The following is a 19,982-nucleotide window of genomic DNA, read 5'->3' as shown; positions in this document are numbered from 1 at the left end:
AAATTTGTTTACTTGAAGAGGAGGGGCCAAAAAAAAAAAAAAAACTTGAGAGTCTAACATAACCGAGAAAAGCAAAAGAGTTCAGGATGTGAAGGAAAATAGGATCGGAAGACTCTGGTAAGTTGCAAGTGTTTTGAGTTTTTGGGTCCATAGATCCAAGTTGACTTGAGGAGAGAAAGAGATTTAAAATTTGTGAAGGAATATGAAATACATGCATTAGTAATAACTACGCTCAGCAGTGTTCCCCTGGGTCAGCTTGTGAACTCAGCACTTCCATCCCTCCTTGAGCAGCTTGCAAATCAGAAAATGTTTGGGTGAAGTCAGAAGGTTAGAGCTCTTCTGGACAGAAGTCACCTTGTTCAAACTGACAGTAGAATCAGATACAATTATTTTACTAATTTAACAAAAAATGTAAATAAGATGTTTGCTCAAGTTGTAGCTGAATCCAGTGCTCAAAATCTATTGTGAGGAATCTGTTGGTCTCCATCTTTTGGGTCTGCTTTTCTCTGTGTTGGCTTCTTTCTCAGGAAGGAAATTCCATCTTAGTGAGCACTCCTGGTTTATTTTCCATTCTATCTAGCAATCCCAGTATAAAAAGAGATTCTCTTTCTTTGCAGTTCTGGCAAAAAGCCATAGGATCAAGGTTCATTGACTTGGAGTAGGTCACAATCCATTCATGAACGAATCACTGACTGGTATTGGCCTGGGTCTAGAACATGTGCTCACACCTGGAGCCAGGGTGTGAAGTCAAGCCATGGACTTAAAGTGGGGAGAAATAATTCTCCAAAGTACACTTCAGTACTATTATTAGAAGAAGTGGCAATGGATTTTGAACAGGCACAAAACAATGCATGTACTCCACAGATAACTAGATACAATAGTTATTGAGTGCTTACTATATACTAGATATTTGTAATTGCTTTACATAAAATAATTCAGCTAATCTTTAGAACAACCTTATATGAAAGAACTATTATTATGTTTTATGGGGCACAGAGCAGTTAAGTAACTTTCTCCCAAGTCACAAATGGAATACTGCCTTGCTCACATATTCTGAGCATCTGAGCATGATTGTGGCCCAGCAAGATGAGACCAGAAAGACTTACCAGGTGAGAATGCAAACCTATTATTCAGGGACACACCAGGCTGGCTGTTGAGCAGCCAGAGGGCAGCTCAGGAATGAAGAGCGAGAATAACACTGTAGGTAAGAAAAGCAGATATATGAAAGCTGACTAGCATAAAGAGAGTGAGACTTCAGGTAAAACACCTTTTTAAGATAGGGTACAAATGAGGATGAACAAAAAGTCTCCTCCTCTCCCCAGAAGGTCGTCATATTTAGGCTGGAACAACGAAGATAGCCACTGAGTCCACACCCTTTATCATGGCTCACCCTCATCCCATAGCACTCCCCTCATTCCTTATGCAATGGAACTTCTTTCTGTTCCTCCACTCAAAGTTCTTCCTTGCTTCCTGAATTTCATGTAGACAGTGTGTTACCTGAGCTTCTTTCCCATACATGATTCCCTAGCAAGCTTCTACCCATTCTTCAGATCTCAGCCGCAATGTCTCTTGGGGACCCTAAATTAAGTCCCCTTTCTCTAAGCTCCCAAGCCTCTGGTATTTTCCCATCAAAGCACTAATCACATGTTACTATAAAAACTTGGTTAATGTTTGCCCTTGCTGATATACAAAAAGTCCTCTGAGAAGTGTTTTCCAGCATCTAGCTGCAAGACCATAGGTTTTATTTCTAGAATTTTATATTAAACTCCCTTTCCCTTCTATTTACAATTTTTTTTTATTTGTGGCTAAACAAGTAACAAATAATCCGTCTTCCCCCTGCACACGCCCATACACACACACACAAACACACACACACACACACATCTCACCCCAAACAGTGTTTTTCAGTTAAAAAGAAACAGCAGTTTAGGCTTAAGGTAAGTGGAGCCTTTTTTCTCCTTCCTGTTGATTTTCCCCTTAGTTTGGAGGGTGTGACTTTATGACAGCAGTCCTAGCAAAGGTCCTCCACAACTGCATAAAGCAGAATGGGCTAATTAACTAATACTCAGACTAAGTAAATGCTTATGGGAAGAACTGAGTAGTGGCAAAAATAAACAAAAGGAAACAGTAATATTTTTAAAAGCTTTCCAGCTCTAAAGATCTTAATCTGGTCCTGCCCACCAAAGACAGACAAAAAAGGGCAAGGCAGGTGGAAAGAAACTACCAACTCGTATGATTCAGAATGTTGTTCTGTTCTTGAAAATTATTCACTTTTTTTTTTTCTTGATCAACTTCTTCACTGAGGGAGCTTTACCATGGAGCACAGTAATCTCATAGAAAACCATTTATAACTTTGATTTATAGCTAGGCAAGTACCCAGAATCCCCAAATACAGAGCTGCTATAACATTTGGAGAATGTGGTGTGACTTGAGGAACACATAGTGGAAGCCCACCAGGAACATCTCTCCAGTCAAAAGAATGGTTAGGTTATTTAGCTTGCTGCAGAGAGAAATGGTTTACTCAAGGGGAACCTAGGTGGGAAGAGTGAATCAGGAGTAGCTTACTAGAGGATTTGTGTTTGTGTTAGAGAATTCTAAGCAGGAACCAGTTTGGGTTCTGATGTTATCAAAAAGTGAGGGCAGGGACTTCCCCAGTGGTCCAGTGGTTAAGAGTCCGCCTTCCAATGCAGGGGGCATGGGTTCAGTCCCTGGTCAGGGAACTAAGATCCCACATGCTGTGCAGTGCGGCCAAAAATTAAAAACATAAATAAATAAATAAAATATAGTAAATAGCAATTAAAAAACAAAATTTAAAATGTGAGGGCAACTAGATATTATAATAAATTTAAATTTGGAGGCAAGTAGAATAGAGTTAGAATTGCCATAGTAAAGACGCAGCAGTCACTCAAAGAAAGGTGGTATATATCAGGAGATGAGGATGGTTAGTCATTTCTTTGGTCATGAGGAGTCTTGTCTACATCTATCCAAACATGGGCAGAGTGGCATAAGTGTTGTCCTTGTTTGAGCATTATTTATATTCTATTGGGAATACTGCAGTCTGATTGTTAACAGGGTTGTTTTCCACTTTCTCACTGGTTTAAATTAGAAGACAAAAGGGAAGATCTTTCTTTCTTGTTTTCTCTCTTCTCTCTGACCTCAGGGTATAATCTTCCTATGGTAATGCGATAAGAACATACTCACCAGTACCAGAGGGAAAGGAGTAAGGTGGAGCAAACCCAAGTGAAGCATTACCCTTGACAGACCACTAAGCCCTGAGCATGCCTCAGGAGAAAGCAGAGGGAAGATGTGGTTCTTCCTTTCTTACAGAAATGAACCTAGGCCTCTCACTGATCTATGACCACAAAGATGAAGAGTGGAGGAAATCTCACTGCTCTACTACCTTTAAGACACAGAAACTCAGCCCACTTATTCAATATGTTCCCACAGATGTCTCTGGTTTAGATCAACCAGTTTGGCAATACTGTCTCCCTTAACAAGACTTGGTAAGAAAGTAGATACAGATCCAGTTCAGAAACAGGGAAAAGCATCTTTCAATACTACTTTAAGACAGAAGAGTATCATGTATAAAGCCATGGGCTTTGGAGCCAGAAAATGTAGAATCGCTAGCTAATCCCATCATTATCTTTCACGTCATGTTAGACAAGTCAATAAGACTCAGTTCTGAAAGCCTTATTCTGAAAGTCTGTTCAATGAGGTTGTTGTAAAGATTAAATTAAGTAATATATAAGGGTTTTTGCATAGTCCTTGACACACATTGTACATGCAGTAAAAGGTAGCTGAGTTATGGAAGAGACCACTAGGTTGACATACTCCAGAAAAACAATGCTGGAATAAAAGGAGAAATTTCTTTATAGTGATGACCTATTTTGCCAAAAAGTTTCTTTATTCTGTCTGAGATTGTAGTCAGTTCCTCAGGTGATGACTTAATATGCAAAAATTAGAGAAGTACAGATAGTACTATCTTCCTATCTGAATAGTAGTAAGATTGAGGTAATTAATTCATGTATCCCTCCATTCTTTCATTTACCATGTATATTTTGAAAGCCTTCTATCTCTCAAACAATGTGAGGAGAACTGGGAATTAAAAATGAAAAGATGGGGCTTCCCTGGTGGCGCGGTGGTTGAGGGTCCGCCTGCCGATGCAGGGGACACGGGTTCATGCCCCGGTCCAGGAAGGTCCCACATGCCGCGGAGCAGCTGGGCCCGTGAGCCATGGCAGCTGAGCCTGTGCGTCTGGAGCCTGTGCTCCACAATGGGAGAGGCCACAACAGTGAGAGGCCCACGTACCGCACAAAAAAAAAAAAAAAAAATGAAAAGATGGTCCTTGTCCTTTTGAAACTCTCAGCTATTTTTGAAATTGATATTTCATATTGATAATATAAATCCTAAAGTTCTGTTATTAATTTAAATTGCCTAAATTGCAGATGTAGGAAGTGTCAGATGTTGTCCATAGCACAGTCAGGAGGTGTGGTGAAGTGACAAAGTTGGCACTGGACAAGAGCAGTGGACAAGGACTCTGAACTTCTATTCCTTCATTTTCAGAATAAGAAAAGTGGAAAAGATGGATGAGAAAGTGTTTTCTGGATAAAAGATCAGATGCTTTATTATCTATGTTGTGAACAGAGCTAAGAGAAATTTGGGGCTGGCAATTTTAAGAAGGGAAAAGTCCATTCTTGTTGCATTGAAGTGTATTTGGGTCTTGCTTAGCAATAGGTGGCTGAATTCATTGACCTCTAAATATCTTGGGCAGCCTTGAAGTCATAAGGAACACTGAATTCTTGGAAATTCATTTTGCTATAATTCTAAAAACGAGTCATCTTCAGGGGTCAGTGTTTCTGATTTTAATCAGAACATACTCTTGCCATTTGTTTTATCAAGGTTTTTACTTTTGTTTCTCTAATCAAAATATAACACCTTGACAGTCAAAGTAGAATAATGCTTTGCAAGGCAGTCTTTTTCTACTTTTGGTAGCTTCTGGTAGGGAGCCAGTACAGCAGTTTGTACTTAGTAACAATGCCACAGACTCAGAGTTAGAGACACAACACCAGTCCTCTCTCCATCATGAACTTATGGAATGGATTTGGTCATGTCACTTAACCCCTCTGCCTGACTTTCCTAAAAAAAATAAAGGAAGAAGTTGGAATAGCAGTATTTTCTCATAAGGAAATTGTGAAATCTGATAGGTTTGCATGTTCTTGATATGTAGGTTACTTTCATTAGTTAGAAAAAGATATTTAATTTAATAATAGGCCAAGTATTTTGGAACACTGTGTTATCAACAATTCTTCTGGGTAAAAGAATTTTTACAAGCTTTGGACTACACACTTTCATTGGTAGATTGAAATCAATAGAGCATTTAAAAGTTATTGATTTCATTTCAAATTTAAGGGTGACCTGTATGTAAAATACACTGAAACTGAGCTGAAAATACATAATCTTATATTGTTTAATGACATTCAGAATGGGGTTGATTTAGAGATATTTTTTAGAGGAAAAAACATAAATCTTGTACTTTATCTCTTTCAAATGTTTAATAAATACATATTTATTAAATTATCAAAATAATATTAACACCAGCTACCACTTGCTAAGTGCCTACTTTACAGCAGAAGTTGTGCCCATATTTTCTTACTTCTCACAATAACCCCATAATATAGGTATGATATTTTTTAGTTCCCTTTCATAGATAATATCAGGTGCCTGGTAAATGATGGATTTGGGTTTTGAAACCAAGTGTAGCAGATCTAAACGTTTCTGCAGTGTTCATGATAACATACTTATTCATAATTTATCTGAGGAGGCAGAAAAAGATCAGGCTTGCCTTGAAAGAACTTCAGCCTTCCAATTGATGAATCAAGTCCCCCATAGAAATGCATGTTCTTGTTAGTCCTCTTTCCTCGAATCTGAGAAGACCCCTACCATTAGCCTGTGACTAAGAAAACACAACAGAATTGGGTTGAGTGACTTCTGAGACCAGCTTAGGAGAAGGCTTGCAGCATCAAAAGGGCTTTATGGAATGGTTCCTCTGAGGGTTCCTCAGCCTGATCATTCTCTTTCTCGCTGGTCAGTCTGGCCCCTAACAGGTTCAATGCCAAGTTTCTCCTAAGATAATCATAACCTAGGTTGATATCGATGAAGATGATTGAGAGGAGAACATAAGCAAATGGAAGAATCTTACGCTTTCGTGTTCTGGGTTCCTTCCTTTTTTCAGTGGGAGTGTGTTTGATGCCCAGTGTCAGGCCCTGGTGATGTAAGGATGAATGAGACAAGGTTCCTCACCACTAGATACTCACTGAACAGAGGGAGACAGAGATCCATTGACAAACAATTTTGAATAGAGATGGCGAAGTTTTTGAGAAACTTTTCAGGCAGAAAGTGCAGCAGGTGTGGTAACTCCTAGCTAAAAGAGTTTTGGTCCTTGGTAAAACAGGTAAACCATGTGTCCAGACCCAGAGCTGAGCAAGAGACGGGGGGAAATAAGAGTAGATGAAGGTGGGAGTCAAGCAGAAGACTATGGGGGGTCTTTTATGAGAAAAGGAGAAGGAAAAAACAAAAGCAACAAGATAAAGGGGTGCAAGCCAGTCTTTTATGAGGAAAGTTTTGCTAAAGTCCAGAAAATTTCTGGGTTTGAAGAGTCCACACACTTTTCTCAATCCTAAAATATTAAATTTAATTTCCTATGAGACAGTAAGCTGTTAACCGTTATTCTTTTGCCATTGGTTCTAATAAGGAAACAGAGGGCAGTGTTAAATTAACTCAAATTTTAAAAATTATTCAGAGTGCAATATCGTAGGCACTGGGCAAAGATGTGAGCAAATTAACATAATCTTCACATTCATGGAGCTGAGAAATCAAAACAAAGGCGATACTATGAAATAGTAGGGGAATTTGGGAAAACCCTTATGAGTTAAGATCATTTCTATACCTGGTAACCTCTAAAATAATATTGATTAACATTGGAGCTTAGCATTTCTCTAAGCTGTTTACACTATCAATTTATTTAATTTTAACAACGTATATGTAATTTAGGTATTGTTATATAATATGTATCTGTGCCTATTTTAAAGATGAAGAAATTGAAGTACAAGGAAGATAAGTAACTTGCTCAGTGTTTCACAACTGATAGCTAGCTGTTGGAAAATAAATTTGAAACCAGGCAATTGGGTTCTAATATCTTCCCTTAGTCACTGCAGTATACTACTTTGTGTTGTTTATGGTAGGGGTTTTCAAATTGCAAATTTCCCACTGCACATTCTTCCAGTGCCCTACCAGAAATGACATGGGTTTATGGTGGGGCTCAGGAAGCACAATTTAAACAGACACCCCAAGTGATAGTGAAGAGGGCTGTCCTGGGATTATACTTGAAGAAACACGCTGCTAAAGCATAGAATGGCCACTTGTGGGAATGCAAAGCTACTGTGATGAGTTTTAGTGACACTTATTGCTGTTGCAGGGAGAATCACATGTATATATATAAGTGCTGAACCTGGGGTCCTACAAAGCCCCTGGGCTCCTCCCAACTCTTCAAAAAGCATATACACACACACACACGCATACATAAACTTCCAGAAAGCAAAGGAATGCATCAAGACTTGGCCTGCCACTTCAGGAAGGAAGTTCTTTATTCTTCCTTTATGTCAATTATAAGAAGTGAAATGTGGCCAATTCTTGCCTATCCCAGGCTGCTGGTTAAAATCTTCTAAATTAACTCCACTCTATTAAAATCCTAGTTTTATTTTTAATTGTATATTTCCAATTCCAAGACTAGTTATTTTAAGAGCACAATTGAGACATGTATACTTTGCAATATTACAACTGTTCTGTGAAAAATAATTTATAAATACGGGTTGCCAGCAGAAAATGATGAAACCAGGTTGTTGCAGAAATTTTCACACAAAGCAACTCCCCAAGTGCAATATTTTCTATAAATGTATCACAAACCTGTGTATATGTTAATAAGGGTGACATCTTATTTGATACCTATGGTAACCTTTTCCATTTTGGCACTTTCCTTCTGATCTTGTCAGTCTGTAGCCTGTATAATTTGCTATGCGGCACAGCAATCACTCCCTTGGAGAATAGTGATGGTGCATACTGATGAATTCTTTTGACAAAATATCATATCAACTTCCCTTATGGCAAAGGATATGAATCCTACTCATATCATAAAGTGGTTTCTTTTCTGAATACTACCTATAGAAACCAATACCCAGAGGTAGTCAGTGACTGAAGATAAAGTGGGTAAAAGGCATTTCTAGAAGGTTGTTAAACCCAACGTAAGGGTTATAGGCAAACCTCTTTCAGAAATTTAGTTAAATTGCAAAGGATTTACTTCTCTCTCTCTCCTTCTCTCTCTCTCTGTCTCTCTTTCTCTCTCTCTCTCTCTCTCTCTCTCCCCTCCCTTCCTCCCTCTCTTCTTTCTTTCTTTTTCTATTTCTCCCCTTCTCTCTTTCTCTTTCATTCTCTCTCTTTTTTTCTTTAAGTTTGTCCTGGATATGTTCATTTTCACTCAATTTTATCACTAGGAAGTAGCGAAGGGAAGCTATTGTAGATTTTGTATTGTGCTCAGGAATTGCATGGAACTTAACATTTAGATTACAATGCAACATTATAGTCCCATAGCCTTTTTTCTACAAGAGAGTTAGGTAACCTTGCCAAGTTTATTCACCCACTTATTTATTAGTTTATTCAATATAATTAATTTATTAGTTTATTCAATATAATTAATTAAGCACCTTCTATGTGCTGCTAGACTCTGAGCTGGACTGCATAGCCTGTAAGTAAGTAATGGATTTAAGATTTGCACACAGTTTTGTTTGACCCCAAATTCCAAAGTGTAATGGGTTTCAGCATGAGAACATTGTTGGTAAAATCTCTTCATATCAGTTATTATCTGTTTCACTTTGGAATATTTCCCTGTCTCAAACAAATGCATTCCAGTTTCATCTCAGTTTTCCAGTCTTTTCCAAGAAATTGAGATTCCTTAAAATGCAAATTAAAGAATATCAAACAGCCTTAATAAAACAAGAAACTCAATGACACGTATAAATGAAAAGCCTAGGAGATACAGCTTGCTTTGGGAATGGGTGTATCTAGGTGCCAAAAGTATATAATCATGTATTACTCAATATCATCACATCTAGCCCTTTCTTTCCCTCCCTCCCTCCCCCTCCCTCCCTTCCTTCCTTCCTTCCTTCCTTCCTTCTTTCCTTCCTTCCTTCCTTCCTTCTTTCCTTCCTTTTTCTCTCTACTTTTCTCAGTTATACTTTCTAGTATGTTGGTTAGAGTTTTCACATTTCTCATGCTGAACTCCAGCAACTCCTTTCAAATTACCTTCAAATTTACAAGGAGAGTTTTATATCTTAATAGTGCTAAGAAAATCATAAAATTTAACTTCATTTGGCCAACTTAGATTACATATATATTCCTTTTAAAAACAAAACCAACATGGTCCTTTTTTATCAGCTAGGCTTGGGTCGCTAGCATCAGCTTCATAGACTGAGTTGTGTTTCAAGGTGTTATTTTTATAGCTTCTGAAAAAGTTTAATAAACTCATTGGAAGAGTCACACATAATGCACAACCAATGATCATTGCAGTGAATAGGTCTCTATAAAATAAATTAAACAGGAAAGGTTCATACCAGGCCTCAACTCCCAAAATCACAGTCACTATGTAGACAAAAGAAACAGTCACCTGGCTAACGTCATTTCCCCATGGCAGGAAAAGAATCCCTGTGTTATACTTTTCCCAGTGGGGCAGGATGAAAGAAAATAAAACTACCCAGAGCAGGAGATAAATAACAAAAACACTGACACCAGATGATCCTCATCGAAAAATGGAATACACAGTTACAACAAAGTAAACACATGACCAACTATCCAGGCCATGGTCAAAAAGCTCCCCTAATGGGGTGCTGGAATTGGTTCTACAGGCTTGCTTTCCATCCACACCATCTAGAGCGCAGGCTACAAAGTTGAGGATGCCCACTACAATCCAAACCCAATCAGGTACATGCTTGTGACCTGATACTGAAGCATAAAAGTCGGGATCAAAGTATGCCATAAGCAGAAAATTGAACACAACCAGCAGAAAGCCAGAAAAATTTATCAGATTTGGAGTCAGCCAAGTAGGGAACTTCAGAGCCACAGAAGAGAGTGCAGCAATAGGGGTGCAGAGGGCAAAGTGAAGAGAGTCCCGCACAGAGGATCGGCACTGACCAGCACTCACCAGCCTGAGACACTTGTCTGCTCACCCGCCGGGGCGGGCGGGGGCTGGGAGCTGAGGCTCAGGTTTCAGAGGTCAGACCCCAGGGAGGGGACTGGGGTTGGCTGCATGAAGAGAGCCTGAAGGGGGCTAGTGCGCCACAGCTAGACGGGAGGGAGTCCGGGAAAATGTCTGAACCTGCCGAGAGGCAAGAGACCATCGTTTCAGGTGCGCAAGGAGAGGGGCTTCCTGCTCCATGTGCTCACAAGTGACAGAGCACTGCCTAAGTGAGCTCCAGAGATGGGCGTGAGCTGCAGCTATCATCTTGGACCCCAGAGGTGGGCAAAGGAGAGCTACTACTGCCGCCGCTGCCACCAAGAGTCTTGTGTGCAAACGCAGGTCACTACCCACACCCTACCAAGAACCTGTGCAGCATGCCACTGCCAGGGTCTCATGAGCTAAGGCCAAATTCTGTAGGAGAACACAGGGCATAGCTCAGGCTGTTGCAACTACACGCTGACATCTGCCACCGCCGACTGTCCCCGCATCACAATTATGACTACCTTACCCTTCCTTCTCCCTGGGCTGAGTGAGCAAGAGCCCTAATCAGCCGCTGCTGTAACCGCCTCCTGTCTGGGTGGGTAACAGATGCCTGAGGGAGACCTACAGGCAGAGGTAGGGGCAAAACCAAAGCTGAACTCCAGGAGCCATGTGAACAAAGAAGAAAAAGGGAAATTTCTCTGTGCAGCCTCAGGAGCAGTGGACTAAATCCCACAATTTGCTTGATAAACCTTGCATGTGTGGAATACCTGAATACAACGGTGTTCCCAAAATTGAGGCAGTGGACTTTGGGAGTAACTGTAGACTTGGGGTTTGCCTTCTGTGTTTGATTTGGTTTTAGATTCATGTTTATATTAGTTTAGTTTTTAGTGATTGTTTTCATTTGTAGTTTGTATATTGATTTCGTTGCTTTCTTCCTTTCTTTTTTTCCTCTTTTTGTGACTGTTTGTGTATATTTTTCTTTTTGTGATTTTGTCTGCTTAGTGTTGCTTTTACCATTTGTCTTGGGGTTCTGTCTGTTCATTATTTTTTCTTCCTTTTCTTCTTAGCCATGTGGCTGGTAGGGTTTAGGTGCTCTGATGGGGTGTCAGGCCTGAGCCTCTGAGGTGGGAGAGCTGAGTCCAGGATGCTGGACCACCAGAAACCTCCCAGCCCTATGTAATATTAATTGCTGGGAGCTCTCCCAGAGACTTCCGTCTCAACACTAAGAACCAGCTCCACCCAAAGGCCACCAAACACCAGTGCTGGATGCCCCACACCAAACAACTAGCAAGAGAGGAACACAACCTTACTCATTAGCAGACAGGCAGCCTAAAGTCATACTAAGTTCACAGACTCCCCCAAACAAACCACTGGATGCACCCTGCCCACCAGAAGGACAATGTCCAGCCCCATCCACCACAACACAGGCACCAGTCCCCCACACCAGGAAGCTTTAACAAATCACTGAACCAAACTCACCCACTGGGGGCAGAAACCAGAAATAAGAGGAACTACGAACCTGCAGCCTGTGAAAAGGAGACACCAAACACACTAAGTTAAACAAAATGAGAAGAGAGAGAAATATGCAGCAGATGAAGGAGCAAAGTAAAAACCCACCAGACCAAACAAATGAAGAGGAAATAGGCAGTCTACCTGAAAAGGAATTCAGAGTAATGATAGTAAAGATGATCCAAATCTTGGAAATAGAATGGAGAAAATACAAGAAACGTTTAACAATGACCTAGAAGAGCTAAAGCAAACAAACAATGATGAACAACACAATAAATGAAATTAAAAATTCTCTAGAAGGAATCAATAGCAGAAGAACAGATATGTGACCCAGAAGAGAGAAAACTGGAAATAACTGCCACAGAGCAGAATAAAGAAAAAAGATGAAAGTAATTGAGGACAGTCTCAGAGACCTATGGGACAATATTAAATGCACCAATATTCGAATTATAGGGTTCCCAGAAGAAGAAGAGAAGAAGGAAGGGACTGAGAAAATATTTGAAGAGATTATAGATGAAAACTCCCTTAACATGGGAAAGAAAATAGTCAAGCAAGTCCAGGAGCATGGAGAGTCCCATCCAGATTAAATCCAAGGAGAAACATGCCAAGTCACATATTAATCAAACTATCAAAAATTAAATACAAAGAAAATATATTAAAAGCAACAAGGGAAGAACAACAAATAACACACAAGGGAATCCCCATAAGGTTAACAGCTGAACTTTCAGCAGAAACTCTGCAAGCCAGAAGGGAGTGGCAGGACATATTTAAAGCAATGAAGGAGAAAAATCTACAACCAAGATTACTCTTCAAAGCAAGGATCTCATTCAGATTTGATGGAGAAATTAAAACTTTTACAGGCAAGCAAAAGCTAAGAGAATTCAGCACCACCAAAGCAACTTTACAACAAATGCTAAAGGAACTTCTCTAGGCAGGAAACAGAAGAGAAGGAAAAGACCTACAATAACACACCCCCCAAAATTAAGAAAATGGTAATAGAAACTTACATATCAATAATTATCTTAAAGGTAAATGGATTAAATTCTCCAACCAAAAGATACAGACTGGCAGAATGGACAGAAAAACAAGACCCATATATATGCTGTTTATAAGAGACCCACTGCAGACCTAGGGACACATACAGACTGAAAGTGAGGGAATGGAAAAAGATAGTCTATGCAAATGGAAATCAAAAGAGAGCTGGATTAACAATTCTCATATCAGACAAAATAGACTTTAAAATAAAACTATTACAAGAGACAAAGAGGGACACTACAAAAAGATAAAGGGATCGATCCAAGAAGAAGCTATAACAATTGTAAATATTTATGCAACTAACATAGGAGCAACTCAATACATAAGGCAAATTTTAACAGTCATAACAGCCGTAAAAGGGGAAATCAACAGTAACACAATCATAGTAAGGGACTTTAACACCACACTTACACCAATGGACAGATTATTCAAAATGCAAGTAAATAAGGAAACACAAACTTTAAATGACACATTAGAGCAGATAGACTTAATTGATATTTATAGGACAATCCACCCACCCCAAAACAACAGAATATACTTTCATCTCAAGTGCACATGGAACATTCTCCAGGATAGATCATATCATGTGTCACAAATCAAGCCTTGGTAAATATAAGAAAATTGATATCGTATCAAATATTTTTTCTGCCCACAATTCTGTGAGACTAGATATCAATTATAGGCAAAAAAAAAAACTGTAATAAACACAAACACATGGAGGCTAAACAATATGCTACTAGGTAACCAAGAGATCACTGAAGAAATCAAACAGGAAATCAAAATATACCTAGAAACAAATGACAATGAAAACACAATGACTCAAAACCTATGGGATGCAGCAAAAGCAGTTCTAAGAGGGAAGTTAATAGCAATACAATCCTACCTCAAGAAACAAGAAAAATCTCAAATAAACAACCTAACCTTACACCTAAAGCAATTAGAGAAAGAAGAACAAAAAAAACCCAAAGTTAGCAGAAGGAAAGAAATCATAAAGATCAGATCAGAAATAAATGAATAAGAAATGAAGGAAACAATGGCAAAAATCAATAAAACTAAAAGCTGGGGGCTTCCCTGGTGGTGCAGTGGTTGAAAGTCCATCTGCTGATGCAGGGGACATGGGTTCAGGCCCTGGTCTGGGAAGATCCCACATGCCACGGAGTGGCTGGGCCCGTGAGCCATGACCACTGAGCCTGCACGTGCGGAGCCTGTGCTCTGCAACGGGAGAGGCCACAACAGTGAGAGGCCCGCGTACTGAAAATAATAAAAAACAACTAAAAGCTGGTTGTTTGAGAAGATATACAAAATTGATAAACCATTAGCCAGAGTCATCAGGATAAAAGAGGGAGAAGACTCAAATCAACAGAATTAGAAATAAAAAAGAAGTAACAGCTGACACAGCAGAAGTGCAAAGGATTATGAGAGACTACTACAAGCAACTCTATGCCAGTAAAATGGACAACCTGGAAAAAATGGACAAGTTCTTAAAAAAGCACAACCTTCCAAGACTGAACCAGGACGAAATAGAAAATATAAACAGACCAATCACAAGCACTGAAATTGAAACTGTGACTAAAAATCTTCCAACAAACAAAAGCCCAGGACCAGATGGCTTCACAGATGAATTCTATCAAACACTTAGAGAAGAGCTGACACCTATCCTTCTCAAACTCTTCCAAAATATAACAGAGGGAGGAACACTCCCAAACTCATCCTATGAGGTCACCATCACTCCTATACCAAAAGCAGACAAAGATGTCACAAAAAAAGAAAGCTGCAGACCAATTTCCCTGATGAACATAGATGAAAAAATCCTCAACAAAATACCAGCAGACACAATCCAACAGCACATTAAAAGGATCATACACCATGACCAAGTGGGGTTTATCCCAGGAATGCAAGGATTGTTCAATATACGCAAATCAATCAATGTGATATATCAGAGTAACAATTTGAAGGATAAAAACCATATGATCATCTCAATAGATGCAGAAAATCTTTCAACAAAATTCAACACCCATTTATGATAAAAACCCTCCAGAAAGTAGGCATAGAGGGAAACTACCTCAACCTAGTAAAGGCCATATATGATAAACCCACAGCCAACAACATTGTCAGTGGTGAAAAACTGAAACCATTTCCTCTAAGATCAGGAACAAGGCCGACTCTCACCACTATTATTCAACATAATTTTGGAAGTTTTAGCCATGGCAATCAGAGAAGAAAAAGAAATAAAAGGAATCTAAATTGGAAAAGATGAAGTAAAACTGTCACTGTTTGCAGATGACATGATACTATACATAGAGAATCCTAGAGATGTTACCAGGAAACTACCAGAGCTAATCAATGAATTTGGTAAAGTAGCAGGATACAAAATTAATGCACAGAAATCTCTTGCATTCCTATACACTAATGATGAAAAATCTGAAAGAGAGATTCAGGAAACACTCCCATTTACCATTGCAACAAAAAGAATAAAACACCTAGGAATAAATCTACCTAAGGAGACAAAAGACCTGTATGCAGAAAACTATAAGACACTGATGAAAGAAATTAAAGACGATACAAACAGATGGAGAGATATACCATGTTCTTGGATGGGAAGAATCAACATTGTGAAAATGACTATACTACCCAAAGCAATCTACAGATTCAATGCAATCCCTATCAAACTACCACTGGCATTTTTCACAGAACTAGAACAAAAATTTTTACAATTTGTGTGGAAACACAAAATACACCAAGTAACCAAAGCAATATTGAGAAAGAAAAACGAAGCTGGAGGAATCAGGCTCCCTGACTTCAGACTATCCTGCAAAGCTACAGTAATCAAGAAAGTATGGTGCTGGCACAAAAATAGATATATAGATCAATGGAACAGGATAGAAAGCCCAGAGATAAACCTATGCACATATGGTCACCTTATCTTTGATAAAGGAGGCAAGAATATACAATGGAGTAAAGACAGTCTCTTCAGTAAGCCGTGTTGGGAAAACTGTACAGTTACATGTAAAAGAATGAAATTAGAACACTTCCTTACACCATACACAAAAATAAATTCAAAATGGATTAAAGACCTAAATGCAAGGCCAGACACTATAAAATTGTTAGAGCAAAATATAGGCAGAACTCTCTGATATAAATCACAGCCAGATCCTTTTTGACCCACCTCCTAGAGAAATGGAAATAAAAACAAAAATAAAGAAATGGGACCTAATGAAACTTAAAAGCTTTTGCACACAAAGGAGAACATAAACAAAATGAAAAGAGAACCCTCAGAATGGTAGAAAATATTTGCCAATGAACCAACTGACAAAGGATTAATCTCCAAAATATACAAGCAGCTCATTCAGCTCAATATCAAAAAAGCAAACAACCCATCCAAAAACAGACAGACGACCTAAGTAGACATTTCTCCGAGGAAGATATACAGATTGCCAACAAACACATGAAAGGATGCTCAATATCACTAATTATTGGAGAAATACAAATCAAAACCACAATGAGGTATCACCTCACACTGGTCAGAATGGCCATCATCAAAAGATCTACAAGTGATAAATTCTGGGGAGGGTGTCGAGGAAAGGGAACCCTCTTGCACTGTTGGTGGAAATGTAAGTTGATACAGCCACTATGGAGAACATTATAGAGGTTTCTTAAAAAAACTAAAAATAGAACTACCATATGAACCAGCAATCCCACTACTGGGCATATACCCTGATAAAACCATAATTCTAAAAGAGTCATGTACCACAATGTTCATTGCAGCACTATTTACAACAGCCAGACTTGGAAGCAACCTAAGTGTTCATCAACAGGTGAATGAATAAAGATGTGGCACACATATGCATTAGAATATTACTCAGCCATAAAAAGAAATTGAGTTATTTGTAGTGAGGTGGATTGACCTAGAGAGTTTCAAACAGAGTAAGGTAAGTCAGAAAGAGAAAAACAAATACTGTATGCTAACACTTACATATATGGAATCTAAAAAAAAAAAAAATGGTTCTAATGAACCTAGGAGCAGGACAGGAATAAAGATGTAGATGTAGAGGAGGGACTGAGGACATGGGAGAGGGAGGGGAAGCTGGGACGAAGTGAGAGAGTGGCATGAACATATATACACTACCTAATGTAAAATAGATAGCTAGTGGGAAGTAGTCACATAGCACAGGGAGATCAGCTCAGTGCTTTGTGCCCACCTAGAGGGGTGGAATAGGGAGGGTGGGAGGGAGGCTTAATAGGGAGGGGATATGGGGATATATGTAGATGTATGGCTGATTCACTTTTTTATAAAACAGAAACTAACACACCATTGTAAAGCAATTATACCTCAATAAAGATGTAAAAAGAAAAAAAAATATATTAGGGGCCAAGAAGGACTTTTCAAAATAAAACTTGTTGGGAAAAAAGAAACAGAGTTAAAATAAAAGTTAAAAGAGAGAGGGAAAGAGAGAGCAAACTTAGGCTCTGGAGTCATTCAGCCTAAGTTCAGATTGTTGCTCTTCTCATTGCAAGCTCTGAGACCATAGGTAGATAAACTCTCCCATTTCTAGGGTTGCTAAAAGTATTTAGTCATCTTACTGCTGTAAGCATTGAAAGACTCAGTATACCATGGGTAAAATGGTCGGAACAGTTGCCAGCATATAGTAAATTCTCAAAAAGTATCATTACTAATAGTGATTATTTTCTTTTTTTTTTTTTTTCTGTACGTGGGCCTCTCATTGTTGTGGCCTCTCCAGTTGCGGAGCACACGCTCCGGACGCACAGGCTCAGTGGCAATGGCTCACGGGCCCAGCCGCTCCGCGGCATGTGGGATCCTCCTGGACCGGGGCACGAACCCGTGTCCCCGGCATCAGCAGGCGGACTCTCAACCACTGCGCCACCAGGGAAGCCCAACAGTGATTATTTTCAACCCAAGGAAAACCATTATGAGCCCAGGCAACTGCTCCTTGTCTTCCTCTCAGCTTTTCTCTGTGTGTCTACTTTAATCTTCTCCTTGTCTTTGCAGAATGGTTTGCCCTCCTGCTGAATGCATGTCTTACTTTGCTGCCCTGTCTCTCTTGAGCTTCTGTGTCCTCTGTTCATGCAACTAGTCCAGACTCTTCAGTGTCCCTCAAGCCCACTCCCAAATATCAGGAAGAGATAGTCTGATTATAAATCTTGGGTCATTCAGATACAATCAGATTTAGAAACAGGTTAAACAGGCTCCTGTAGTAGAAACATGGTTGTGAGGCCCAAGATCTCTTACAAAACAGGGTTAAGAAAGAAGAAATGGACTTGGCAGATCCTTCTTAATTAGAAGATAATTTTAACATAAATTGGCCTTGGAAATAAAATTATTTTCATTTTATGTCCATGACAATTAGAGTTGTATCTGGTGCTTATAATCTTAAGAGAATGTAGGAGATGGCCAACTGAGATTGGGAAACCAGGGCTTAAAGGAATGCCTTGCCCTTCTAATTCTGCCATTTTTAAAATCATTCCCCTGCAATAAAATGATTGTGCAATAAGTGTTGCTTATTTTCTCTGAAATCAGTAGCCTGGACCAGAGCAAAAGAGAGTGTGTTGGTGACATCATTTAATGTCTTGTGAAACAAATGTTGTATTTGTTGTACTTAAGTTATCACAAAAAATAATAAAATGTTTTATAATCTCTTTAAAAGAAAGAAATGAGATAGGCAAAAAATAAAAATAAAATAAAGATAAATTAATTTCAAATTTCAATCACAGAAAGACAACTCAAGACCATAATGAAATACTATCGATATTTTACTCCTTCTGAATGAATTGGCAAAGTTTAAGAAATATGACCCTACCAATGTATTGCTAAAGCCTTAAAGAAAGAATAAACTCTCATCTGGTGCTGTGAGATGTGGAAAGTGGCACAACCATTTTGGAAAACAATCCAGAGTATGTCACTAAATTGATCATACACATACACTGTAATCTGACAGTTCTATTCAGCTATAAAGTTAAAATCAGTCCTAGAGAAGCACCTGCTTACAGGACAAGGTCACATGTCAAGGTTGATCCCAGAAGTGTTTGTACCTAGATTACCTAAGTTAGAAGGTGAGTTCAGGGGCTTCTGTCCTATTGCTATATCTTGACTTATGTTTATGTTATATATTTTCTACTAAGTTATCAAATACTGAATAATATAACACATTAAAACATTAAAAAAATGACATACAAGGGGTATAAATAACATTCTATGAGCATTCAGAAGAGAGCATCATTACAATATTATTTTAAGATCGTGAAAGCAGGGAAATTCTTGCATGTGGTAGCATTTTAAGACACCCCGAAGGCTGTATTATTCATAATTTATACCTTGCCCTGTTTTTCAAAAGATATAAAATTCTTATAAACATGTTATAAAACAAAATTTAAAAATAGCAAGGAGCAGAAAACAGGAGTTAGGGGAAAATAATGAGTGAAAAAGAAAAAGGAAGTAAGAAAGGCATAACATTAGCAAATTGTAATTCACAGTATTCAGTTAATTTTTGTTTAGGAGGTTGGATGTAAATTTGCCTCTAACCAAATGAAGAGAAAAATACTGTCAGTTATTATATCAATAATTACTAAGTCTGCTAAAGGGGAAGGAAAAGGATTGTTTTGTTAGCTGCTTATTGATTTGTACTTTGTTTTTTTCCTGGCACTATTTTCTTAAAAGGAGATGCTGTGAAACATGACAATAAAGGCCATTCTGAGAAACATAAAAACAGAATTAAAGTACCTATGTAAAAACGAGCAAATAAATAAACGGCATATGTAAGAGGAATCAAAGAGGATTTCCACCTCATTTTGCTGCAAATGCTTGACTGGAGACAGTTAATAAGGTTCCAAAGACAGACTGGGACCAGACAGACAGAGAGTGACACACAGTGGTACTCAAAGGGTGGTCCCTGGACCATCAGCATTTCCAGGGAGCATGTAAGAAATGCAAATTACTGGCAACACTGCAGACCTACTCAATTGGAACCTCTGGGGATGAGGCTCAGAAATCTGGGTTTTAATGATCCTCTAGGCAGTTCTGATGTGTGCTAATGATTTTGAACCACAAGGCCAAACAGTTTGGATTATACACTCTATGTAATTAAGTACCACTGTAGGTATTTTCCAATCCTAAACCCCCCTTAAGTTCCCGTGCTCCTGTGCCCCAGGAGCCAGG

The 19,982-nt window shown here is 38.9% G+C and overlaps 1 pseudogene; it reads right to left on the bottom strand.

Annotated features, from left to right (window-relative positions):
• Positions 1–8,680: 8,680 nt before the first annotated feature.
• On the bottom strand, positions 8,681–10,773 carry LOC149749122 (ethanolaminephosphotransferase 1 pseudogene; annotated as a pseudogene).
• Between the last annotated feature and the right edge of the window lie 9,209 nt (positions 10,774–19,982).

This window comes from Delphinapterus leucas, chromosome 5, assembly GCF_059928025.1.
Source record: "Delphinapterus leucas isolate spDelLeu-1000000601 "Yukka" chromosome 5, BTC_Dleu_Yukka2, whole genome shotgun sequence".
Lineage (NCBI taxonomy): Eukaryota > Metazoa > Chordata > Mammalia > Artiodactyla > Monodontidae > Delphinapterus > Delphinapterus leucas.
This window is presented reverse-complemented; position numbering and strand designations above follow the sequence as displayed.